Source organism: Cryptotermes secundus, unplaced genomic scaffold (genome assembly GCF_002891405.2).
Source record: "Cryptotermes secundus unplaced genomic scaffold, Csec_1.0 scaffold320, whole genome shotgun sequence".
In the NCBI taxonomy this organism is placed as follows: Eukaryota; Metazoa; Arthropoda; class Insecta; order Blattodea; family Kalotermitidae; genus Cryptotermes; species Cryptotermes secundus.
This window is the reverse complement of record NW_019731221.1, coordinates 93,993-106,645: the sequence shown is the minus strand read 5'-3', so window position 1 is coordinate 106,645 and position 12,653 is coordinate 93,993. Positions and strand designations below refer to the sequence as shown.

Sequence of the window (12,653 nt, the reverse complement as noted above, 5' to 3'; positions counted from 1 at the left end):
AAAGATGTTGGTTTTGGCTTAGAAGGAAAATATGAAATTACCATCCAAATATATCTAAATTATTTTAAATTCACGCATCAAAAATAATTAAAACCCTGGCAAGATTCTATCATGAAGTATCCATCATCAAGAGAAGACCAGGTACTGATGGATTTTTATGTGTACATAAAGGATATAAAATATGTAAACAATTTAAATATACAGATAAAATGTCTGTATTTAATTGAAACTAACATTGTGTTGAAGTTAGGTAAAGTAAAAAATTAAAGCTATCCCTGTAACAGGCTCTGAAGGCCTATAAGGTTGTGAGACGTTGAGGTTCCCACATTATCTAGACAATCGTCTCACAGATGGCGGTGAGGTTGTCAGCCTTATGCGCCGGCCGCGGTTTACTCTCCAGGAATATTCCTGGTACTCATTTCTGATAGATGCTGAGTCGATCCCAGGACTATAGTGCGGCTGGAAGGATTAGGTCAATTGAAAAAAAATCCAATGACCTCGTCCGGACTTGAACCCGCGACTTTATATTGAAGCTAGGTGATAAAGTAATTACTGGATATGATTTGTTCAAGTCACTGCTGCATCGTATTATGTCAGGTATTATGGACACATAAAATTCTTCTGCTGTGTTGACGTGATGTTATGCAGCACCATTATACCGGTCCCTAGGATGTGAAGCATTGAGCTTGCAGATATGTCGACTGCATAGTACGGTCAGAGCCAGAAAATACATTAGATAAGTTGGTTGTTGTCTCGTATTGCATTTTAAATCCTGCTTAGATTGAACATTTCTTGGCAAATATGTGTGAGCTGGGATAGTGCAGTCGGTATAGCGACTGGCTACTGGCTGGACGAGAGAGGGGTCGGAGTTCGAGCCCAGGTGGGGCAAGAATTTTCTCTTCTCCATGTCCTCTAGGATGGCTCTGGGATTCACCCAATCTCCTATCCAATAGGTAACGGGGGCGTTTTCCCGGGAGGTAAAGCGGCCGGGTCGTAAAACTGACCACTCACCAACTAATGTCGAGGTCAAGAAAATGTGGATCTATACATCCACTCCCCCAGACACCTTCATGGTGTAGTGTTTAATTACTTAAGCACAGGGACAACTTTACCTTTGGCAACAGATAGAAACTTCATCAGAAATATTATACCTCAATAAAGCAGCTTCTTGTAATGAGTTTAGAGTAGCTTCGACTGAAAGCTTCTTCGCGAAAAGCAGTTTGTAATCTACTTCATAGTCAAGCATATAATTTTTATGCCATGAAAACATATAAGGCAGTGGAAGTATAGCTCCAACATTCTTGAATTCGGCACTATATGGAACTAAGTGATCAGCTGTACGCCTCTGCCAATTTACCCTATAAGAAAGGGTCTCCGGCGCCCATTGGGTGGGAGGCTGGTTGGGGCCCAGAGTCGGTCTGGACGCTGTCGAGAATTAGGAAGTCAAAGTAGTTCCAGTGGATTGTCCAGTCAGAAGATGACAGTGTCTGATAGTGATTTGTGAACTGTTATAACCAATTGTATAAAGGTCCAATAAATTCGATCATCAAATCCAAAACCCGTTTTATCAGTTACGCAACCCCCGGATACGTGACAATATTAAAAAAACGAACATTTCCGTATATCTGGCTAGTCAAATGAAAACCTCCTCTCACTAGTCGGAATTAATTCACCTTCGACGAGGGAAATCACGTAAGGGCAGAGAATTGTTTCACGTGATGACGGTGTGACATCTGTGGTCATTTAAACGAATACAGACATTAATGTTACGTATATATTAGTCTGTCTACGCAACATATGTAGCTATATATATAACGTTTTATTTCAGAGAGGAGTTTTAATCTAACAGCCATCTCCGATCTTTGTTACATATGTGAAACTGCTGCAGTTTTCAGATATTGACCAACTTCTTCAGGGAAATTTCAAACCTCAAACATTTCCACGCGGAGAAACATCATAATATAACTTAATTAAACATCCATGGGGAAAACAATTAACGCCTTAATATGAAGTTGCGTGCAGGTATGAAGAATAATTACGTTATTGTTTTTTGTGTTCTTCCACTACAGTTCACATAAAAACAAATTAATAACATTTTATGAACGAGTTGTAAGTGACCAGATTGAAAAATTATGTACCAGGTTTTAATAAGTGGCTATTCTAAAAACCGCAGAGTGTAATAATTGTAATTAAGCTTATAGGTCAAAGTAGCGACAAATTAGCAGATACCTCAACAAATGGCAATGAAATGAACAAGAGGTTGAACAGAATCTTAATACTAATACCAGACTTTAGGAACTGTTGTTAAATTTATGGAAACACTTATCTAATTACAATCTCATAGCCCACTTGACATGTGTATATTCGCACTGATCTCACAGGCTGAGAAAAATTGCTGTACAATAGTAGAGGTTGTTACATTGAACAGAATGTATCGTCAAAAGAAGGAAGATGTGACTTATGTCACTTTCATATTCCAAGATTTGCAAATAAAAGCCGAAACTCTGTGGAAATTGGCACGCACAATCAAATAATCAACTCCCGCTCTTTAATTAACGATCAATTAAAAGGAAACAGCAATTAGAGAGGACAAAATTGAAAGAGCTCAGCTAGGGAAATCAAAACTTGTTCCTCGCTGCGTTTCGAAGGAAAACGAAACGGTTTTGTGAATTTACAAACAGAAGCAAAGCAGTCAAAGGGAAGAAAAATATCTGAATGAAGTGAAACAAAGAATTCTGGCCAGAGAAATTGCGAATGCGTCACTGGGGGAGGGGGTGTGGGAGGAATATACACTTAAACTATAAACTATCTAGGTATATAAAAAAGAATAATGATTTTATCAAGATTATTTCTTGCAGCCTTCTGTCTATGTAAAATGTAAAGTTGTCCCTGTGTTTAACTAATTAAGCACTACTCCATGAAGGCGTATGGGAGAGTTGATGTATAGATCCATGTTTTCTTGACCTGGGCACTGGTTGGAAGTGAGTGGTCAGTTTCACGCCCCGGCGGCTTTACCACCGGGGAAAGAGACCGCGGTACCCATTGGAGAGGAGGCTGAGTGGGCCCCAGAACCGGTCTGGACGACGTGGAGGAGAGGAAATTATTGAACCTACCGATACTTGTACTCCAGCCTCCAGCTAGTCGCTATACCGACTGCACTATCCCGGCTCAAGTTTTCTGTCTATACTTGTCAAAATAATTCTGTTTTATAAAGTCAGTAGGAAATAAGTTTGAGTTTGTCAGCCATTTTCAGTGGCAATTAGGTCATAGTTTTTAAATCAATGCAGTGTATACAATTCTTCATGTGTCTTCAACCTAACCTTGTTGCCGGTTATGCAGTGTTCAGTGCCGGCTCGATGAGTAGGTTACTCATTTATAGTTAATCTACTTTTAATAAATTTGTATGGGCAAAATTATGTCCTGATATCCAAGTATTCATGTTGTGTGTCCACGATATATTTTGCGAAATTTCAGAACTTGAACTAAATGAGAAACAGAAGACTATAAGAGAGATATGTTACATCTCAAATCACAAAAGCGGCAATGATTTAAGAACTACGATCTCAGACACACTGAAGATCGTTGATCAAGCCGAAACTCGTCCACTAGCGAATTTATAAATTATTAACTGTGCCAAATTCAAATTGATATTTTCAGGATATAATCTTAAGCAACCAAATATAAGGTTCAGGACTTTCTTTAAAAATTTATAGTGGTCAAGGAATACGCTGATTAAAAAAAAAAACTACTAAATTTCTCAATTACTTACTTTCTCATGGAGCTGAGCCCTTCTTGAGGAGCCTCCAATTTTCCAGATACTCAAGAGAATTTCCCAGCATTTTATGGAACCTGAGGGTTCATTACCGTGTTCACAAGAGCCCTCCACTGGTTCCTATCCTAAGCCAGATCATACCAGTCCATACGATCCCAACTTATCTCTCTAAGATTCATTTTAATATAGTCCACCCACGTACGCCTTGGTTTTCCTAGTGGTCTCTTTTCTTCTGGCTTGCCCACAATTATCGTATATTCATTCCCCTTCTCCCCCATCCGTGTTACATGCCCTGCCTACCTCATTCTCCTTGACTTGATCATAGACTGAGTGTGTTTGAGAACAGGGTGTTGAAGAGAATGTTTAGACCGAAGAGAGATAAAATAACAGGAGGTTGGAGAAAGCTGCATGGAGGAAAGCTGGGAATATATTGAATAAGCAGTATATTTCTCGATGCAGTTACAAAATTCAGAAATTTCTTCTGGCTTGCCCACAATTATCGTATATTCATTCCCCTTCTCCCCCATCCGTGTTACATGCCCTGCCTACCTCATTCTCCTTGACTTGATCATAGACTGAGTGTGTTTGAGAACAGGGTGTTGAAGAGAATGTTTAGACCGAAGAGAGATAAAATAACAGGAGGTTGGAGAAAGTTGCATGGAGGAAAGCTGGGAATACATTGAATAAACAGTATATTTCTCGATGCAGTTACAAAATTCAGAAATTTCTTCTGGCTTGCCCACAATTATCGTATATTCATTCCCCTTCTCCCCCATCCGTGTTACATGCCCTGCCTACCTCATTCTCCTTGACTTGATCATAGACTGAGTGTGTTTGAGAACAGGGTGTTGAAGAGAATGTTTAGACCGAAGAGAGATAAAATAACAGGAGGTTGGAGAAAGTTGCATGGAGGAAAGCTGGGAATACATTGAATAAACAGTATATTTCTCGATGCAGTTACAAAATTCGGAAATTTTACTGCCTACTCCTATGAGACCACCAACCGCGTCTACATTTTCGCGCCTATATCGCAAAGTTTAAATTTAGTGTTATTATCTCATCAGCGCCTAGATCTATCAAGAGGTCCCTAAAGTTTTGTTTCCTTACTTAAATTTTACATGCATTTCTCGCTTCCCCTTTTGTACGACATATACTTGATATCTTCTCTTTCTCATAGGAATAATCGCAATTAAGTAATTATATAAGTATTTCAGATTATTCTCTTCTTCTTTATATGTTTCTCTCTTTTCGTCTTTACTTCCCGTCCTCTATGCTTGTTTCATTGTCCTGCTTTGTTTCTGTGTAATTTACTTGATAACACTGTCGGGAAATAGTACTATACAGCACCGAATAATTGAAGGAGAGTTAGGATTGGTAATCACATGGAAGGAAGCAAATATGACGTAGTTTTGGATATTATCGCAGCGTGTGAATACAAGGACTAAGAAAAATAACGAAAACCCTCATTTCGTATAATTCTTCCTTTTCTTGTTTTTTCCTTTCTAAATTAATTTCAGGAAATTTTCTAAATTTGATGTGGTTTATGTTATAATCTTTTATCGCCAAGTTGATGAACAGTTATGCATGACGAATTTGAAAGTATGTAGAAGAAATCTGACCCCCAGAACTCCCTGAGAGCACTGATATCCCCTACGAAAATCCTAATATCTCTGTCCGAGAACGGAACCAGGGTAAATTCGAAACAGAAAATAGGAGTGCTAATTGCTTAACATTTAATATGTCTGTTTGTGTGAACCAGCTGAAATAAATGATGTAGGCTGACTGATTAGAGTCGTCTTAATGGGACATCACAGAACATATTCATGTACAGTTTTCCCTAGATAATCTGTGATCCAACTATTGTTACATTGTATTCGACTCTTCTTTTTTGCAGGATCCCTGACGACAGCCACCGTGTTCCTCACACCGGCCAGCCAGTCGATTCTACAGAACTGTAGGCGCTTCTACAGGTTTCAATTACAACTTTTAATTAGCAATCTGCCTTGCAAGAGGAAGGGAAGAGGGAAAACTTTCTACGTAGGAAGGGAAAAAAGAAGAAAAACTCCCTCTCTCTGGAGACAAAATAAAAGAAGTGTAAACATTTGAAGCAACAGTGAATTAAGTCGTAACCTAATGCAAGATTTTTGTGATATTTGAATTATACACCACTAAAGTGAATTTAATAAAATTTACCAGAGTCCATCCGCTACCACACAGATTACCAATAATTATGTATCAACACTTTTTTATCAGAAGCGTTCCTACAGTTTTGACCCGCTGTATAATATTTGGTAAAGTCCTTGCTTAAAAAAACTGACCTTCTGGTCTGTATTTGGTGTTTAAGACCAATGAGTGGCGGGTGTCCAACAATTTCTCGACAGTTAGCGCTAATTATTACTTTGTCTTCTTGACCACTAGACCACAGAGGCGGTCCATGTATTCCTCAAGAGTCCTAAAAATACCAACAAACAAAGAAATCAGAAAACAGTTGTCGTTGATATTCCTATTCACAATTGAATCTAGTAGGAACAGACATACAGAATTCTATTCTTTCGTAGTCTTGAAAGTCCTTACAAAGAAGTTTGCGTACGCACAGACATGTTGTGTACAGTGTCTCCTCACAACCTAGCCAAAATCCAGGCACCACGAGAGAGTGGTTAGGCTGTGACAATGTTGCAATACGCGACAAATACAAGTATTTGAACAGAGGCTACACATAATCCTGGTTTACAGTTTCAAATACGATGCAAATGTCAGCAAAGTGGGCAATCTGTCCAAGAAGGAAGATTTATCCGACACGTTTTAAAATCTTCTCGGAAAAAGGCGTTACGAGCATTGTCTCTGCAGTGAGTGGAAGTATTCTTTAAGATTCTTTCTCAAAACATTCATGACTCCAGAATAGTAAATCTGAAACATAAATGATACTTTCAACATTTATTATGTAGCATAAGGAGCAGTACGATATGTGTTGAGGTATGTTATATGAAGGCCGCGCCATAGCTCAAGCGGTTAGTCGCTGGCTTCCCACAGCGGCGGCCCGGGTTCGATCCCGGGTCTGGTCAAGTGGGATTTGTGGTGGACAAAGTGGCGCTGGAGCAGGTTTTCTCCAAGTACTTCGGTTTCCCTTCACAATCTTCATTCCACCAATTGCTCCACAATCACCCTCACCAATCATCTGGGCCTGCTACAATAGGCCAGAAGTGGCCGCAGTACAAGGGACTTAGACCCACCTCACTAGCAATAAGAGAAAATGTTATGAGAAGGTTAATCGGCTATACCACAATGGTATGGGTGGCTTCTGTTTCGAAATTAAGTATTTGATGAAGAAACTGAGGAAAATTTTGTGTCTCTGTCTGTTTTCTACCTGCCTGTCTGCCTTCCTCCTGCCTGCCTATCTATCTATCTATCTATCTATCTATCTATCTATCTATCTATCTTATCTATCTTATCTATCTATCTATCTACCACTCACCAAACCACGATACATTGAAACTGAAACTGCTCTCTCGTTCCTGACCTACTGCACTACCAACCTCCGTGGAACGTGTTAAAAGTTAACCTAAAATTCCTTCATGACAATGATAAATCTCAGGCTTCCAAATTTTGTCATAATAATTACAAGTTTAATGTTATTAAATCGTTTATTCTAAAATGTTTCAATAAAATTATGTACTCATTTCCACTCTTATAACCTGTTCGTTTGGAGAACTGCGCCTTTTTGACCTTTAGTTACATAATAAACATAAAATTTTGCATAATCTGGTGTTTTCCATAAGGAGGATTTATATAATGAAAAGTTTGTTCTGCTGATACGTGTTTATTGTTAGTATTAAAGAGAACATCACAAATAGATCTATAAGATTAGTGCCTTTAATCCCACTAGAACTGTAAATTACAACTATTAAAATAATTTTCAAAATAGTACGTACAAAACACTGGTTCCGCATACGCGAAATGTTAAATTATTGTTCATCTCAGCCAAAGCACGCCTCAGTATACCGTGAACAAGAAAAACAAGGCAAAGAAATCTGAGTATTATATGCTATTAAGGACCACTAAAGACATCTGCTGTCTGTGGCCTGGCAAAGGCTTAGCGTGACAATTGAATAACAGATAGAATTGTTACCAAGAACCACGTGTCATGTAATTTTATATTGCCATTGTCATCAAGTTCAAATTATAGAAACACGCCCACAACAACTGCAACGAAATTTCTTATAGCAATATCTACTGTACAAACTAAGAATTTCTACAAAAATTCTAACAAAAATGTATACTCTTTTGCAGTCTATTAATATCTTCTAGCATTGATTTTACAGTGTTGTGAATCAGTGAGTCACAAACATGTGTCTGAGACATCCAGTAGGTAACGACTCTTATTGGTGTGACTACGAAATATATTGCGACTGGAGGTGACTACTGACGTGTTGTGCGACTGATACCAATTGAATGTTTATAAGAAACATATCCGGAAATTAAAGACACAAAGTCCGGAAAATTTTTATAGATCATTATTTTTGGAGGGATTCACTTCTAGCACTTTTACAACACACCTTTATTTAAGTAGAATCTAAGGGGTTCTGACGGTGGTGGATGGCGCAGAATTACTGGGTTTTTGGCCTTTTTCCATCATCCAGAATTTTAGGTAAGAGGACCCACCTTTTCGGAACCTGGATCTGTTTCCGTCTTCAGGTGAGAGAGGAAGACACCTACTCAGTTGGGCCCCATAGAAAGAGCTAATCTCTCCAGTGATTGAGATTAGCTCTTTCTAAAGGACCCAGCTGAGTAGGTGTCTTCCGTTCTCACTTGAAGACGGAAACAGATCCAGTTTCTGAAACGTCGTGTCCTGTATTACCTAGAGCGTTATCTATTACCTAGAATTCCGGCCGATGGAAAAAGTCCAAAAACCCAGTAATTCTGTGTGATACCTTTATTTATTTTTTAACATAATCACCGTGGATCGCAATGCACTTAGTGAGCCTGGGAACGAGTTTCTTTCTATTCCGGGGTTGTAGAAATCTCCCGCCTACTCTCGGCCCTGTACTCGGCATAGGAAAACGAAGTACTCAAGAGAATAACTGCCCCAGGGCCACTTGGTTCACCACAAATCCACATGACTTGACCCCGGCATCGAACGAGGGATGCCGCAGTGGGAATCCGGCGTCTAACCACCTGAGCTATGGTACACAACACTAGTACTAACTTAGAAATTATGAATGATATTTTTGTCTCAACTGTACTTTTGTACAATCACAGAAAGTGTAAACAGTGGCCTGGTCTAAAACCGTAGGTAAGTACTCCCATAGAAATAATAAGTATCTGCCTATTGCCAGATAGGTTTATACTCACACAGAGATTGTGCAGAATGTCCTGATTGCAAATCATATGTTGTACTCACACTGAACATGTGAACGCTGGTCTGATCCCAGGTCGTTGCGTAGTATTAGCACGCGTATTGTAAACATCGGCATGTGTCAGGTTGTAGGTTATTACTGTCACAGAAACTGTGGCTAGCGGCCTGGTACCAATACTAACGCAGAGATTGTAACATTATCCGAACCCCAAGAAGTAGGTTAGTACAAGCACAGAAAATGGAAGTTGTGAAGTCTCACTCCGAGGGCAGCACTGGCAAAGGAATTTAAAACAGTGACCTGATCTTTAACCGCAGGTTTCTACAAACAAATAAATTTTAAACAATAGCCTGATCTCACACCGTAGGTTAATATCAACACAGAAATAAGAAGTTGAGTCCTTGTCTGAAATCCAACGTTAGTATAAATGCAGAAACCAAAGAACTGTCAGGATAGTAATCCTCGTATATTGGCACAGAAATAACTAGTTTTAGTTTCTTTGAATGGGGCGAGACTGAGTCCGCTTGGTACGTCGGCCACTAATTGACCTGTTGTACCAACCCCGGATGATAGACGATGAATTTGGAGCAGTCGGTGGAATATGAATTGGCAGGGAATACCGAAGAACTCGGAGAAAACCTGTCCTGGTTCCAATTTATCCATCACAAATCCAACATGACCTGACTAGGCTCGAACGCGGACCGCCGCGATGGGAAGCCGGCCTGAGTTATGGCATGGTCAAAATGATAACTAACAACTGGATTGGAAATAGCAATAGATAGAGCTACTAACATAGAATTGTTATTAGTGTTTGGGCATCAGAGAACATCAAGTTAAGCCATAAACAAGAAGAGAAACCAAGTCCGTGGTTTTAGTCCTCAAGAGAACTATACCGACAGAGAGAACGCCGCTTGTCGGCGAAATTAGTGCGAAATTTAGCGGATAGAGGGTGTTGCGTGATCAGCGCAACGGATCCCCACGGTCGTTAATCTCGGTTTTATAAACCGGAGCCGCTATTTCCTTGAAATAGTTCCACAGTTATCCTCAGGAGGCCGAGTGGATCCCATTCCAGACATACTACTTCTCAGAAAAAATCTGGTAGCGCCGGGAATAGAACCGTGACCTCTGGATTTGTAGCCAGGAACTCCGACCACTAGACCACAGAGGCGATGTGTTAAACCATAAAACTTTTTAATTTTATCCGGTAAATCTGTTTGAACTACCTACCGTAAATTAAATGGAGGTTTTAATAACCTGCTCCCATCTTTTTGTGTGCAGACCTACACTTCTCTCGTGCAGAGAATTCTTAAGAGAAAAAGTGTGTTTGTCTTCACTTAAATTATACTCTTAAATGTAATTAATATGATATTAATTACAGTACCAAACAGGTGAAATTTACGCTATTGTTTTTACTGGGAGGGAAACAATAACAGCCTAGGGACATGTAATTTTGTTAAGTTGTAACCTCCCCTATAATTTGTACTCTTTAAGTGAATGTGCACGGACACGCAGGCTACAGGCAACCAGTCCATGTTGCTGCTAAACGAGAAACGTCATGGTTACATGTGCTTAATATTCAAGCTGCTTATTCTGAAGTTACTGAGTTCGAGTCCTGAGCTGGTTACGATCCTTTTCTATCGACTCTGCAAAGTACATACTTCTCTATGACTCAGAACCACTGGGTTTTTGGAGTTTGTCAGTCGTCCGGTATTCTAGAAACTAGCAAACATAACGTTTCGGAAACTGAGTCTGTTTCCATCCTCAGGTGAGAGAGGAGACACATTCTCAGTTAGATCAATTTCTTTGTTAATAATGTAATTGTATGAAAATTTCATAGATCTTCCTATGCACTGGAACATTTGATTGCTACACTGCGATACACTATGATATCATATGATACACCCCAAGGTAAAGAATTTTATTTTAACGAAGAACAAACTATTTAGAACCTTGGTTAGAATTTCTAGAGAAATTGTTCAAATCTTTTATTATACAGTTCTATGTTCCGGAATCGTACGCGGATTCTTCTGACACACTCTGACTTTCAAGTACCCCCACAGAAAATAATCGTGTTTAAGTCTAATGAGGGCCGGTCACGGTAGCCGAGCGGTCTAAGGCATGTATTGCCTTCCCTCGCTTTGAAACCTGGATCGTGGGTTCGAATCCCACTCAGGGCATGGATGTTTATTTTGTGTGTGTACTTTTTTCTGTGTTTGTGTACAGGTAGAGGCCTTGCGACGAGCTGATCACACGCCCAAGGAGTCCTACCGAATGTGTAAGATCTAGAAAAACCGAAGTGAACGGAGAAGTTCATGGAGGTAGGCCTAGGACCACTGGGGCTGTAGTGCCAAGGGGGAAAAAAAGTCTAATGAGTTTGATGGCCATGTAAAATCCTTCCCATAATACCACAGGTTTCGGTTGGAGAATTCCTGGTGTGAGGTCTAGCACAATTTTGTTGAAACCAGGATGAATTCTTTGTAATATTATTTCTCTTCACAAAAGATGTCAAATTTATCACTCATCAGACTGAAGTGAACATCATAAGTGACTTTATTGCCGATGAACCCGGGACCTAATATTCTGATTCTCAGTAAAGCATACCATACTGTAACTCTCTCTGCATAGAATTGGCAGATAACGATAAGCCTTGGATCTTCTAAGGCCCCAAGTCGAACACTTTGCTTATAATCATCAAAGTGGAAGTGTGCTTCATCGGAGAATCATGCGCCATTGAAGACACCTGGATTGTTCTCCGTACTTCCTCAAGAAAGCGTAAAGTTTCTTCGTTCCACCTTCCCACATTGGCTGACTCAGCTGCATTTCGTGAAACAACGACAAGTCATCACGACACATTGTCCACGCTGCTCTGCTTCATACCCCAATATGACATTTAAACGTTGTACCCTTCTTCTTGGACTTCTTTTTGCTGCCTCTCGAGCTACACCGACAGATTCTTCCGTACAAGCAGACGCCCGACGTTTACGTCTTCTCTCATGTTTATACCTTCACTTCCTGTTCTTCAGTAAGAATCCTATAGGCAGTGTCTCTCAATGGTGTAACATGGACAGAAAGCCCTCAATATTATTGTCTCCCCACAGCAACATAAGAGGAGTCAAATATTTCAGTAACGAATACTTTCTGATTCGTGGTATAAAACGCCATACGTGTATGTTGCTGTCTCGTCACCAAAATGTAGGGCAAAATCATGACACAAAGATAGAAAACAGATGTCTTGAAAATGTGACACAGTTCAGATATTTGGGAACTACTATAACAAATCAAAATGTGATCCAGGAGGAAACTGAGAGATTGAACTCGGATAATTTTTGCTACCACTGAGTCCAGAACCTTTTGTCTTATCGTCTGCTGTCGAAAAACATAAAAATTAAAATATACAAAACTATAATTTTGCCTGTGGTTTTGTATGTTTGCCTAGGCCTACCTCCATGAACTTCTCCGTTCGCTTCGGTTTTTCTAGATCTTACACATACGGTAGGACTCCTTGGGCGAGTGATCAGCTCGTCGCAAGG

At 39.8% G+C, this 12,653-nt stretch overlaps 2 long non-coding RNA genes across 2 annotated transcripts in view; one reads left to right on the top strand and one right to left on the bottom strand.

Moving 5' to 3' along the window:
• Positions 1 to 6,143, top strand: part of LOC111866480 — a 59,578-nt gene extending 53,435 nt beyond the window's left edge. The window contains exon 3 of the long non-coding RNA XR_002843156.2: positions 5,667 to 6,143. This is a non-coding gene — a long non-coding RNA (uncharacterized LOC111866480). The remainder of the gene's footprint in view (positions 1 to 5,666) is intronic.
• The window catches only part of LOC117282473, a 216,120-nt gene that overhangs the window by 147,061 nt on the left and 56,406 nt on the right, over positions 1 to 12,653 (bottom strand). The window lies entirely within an intron of this gene.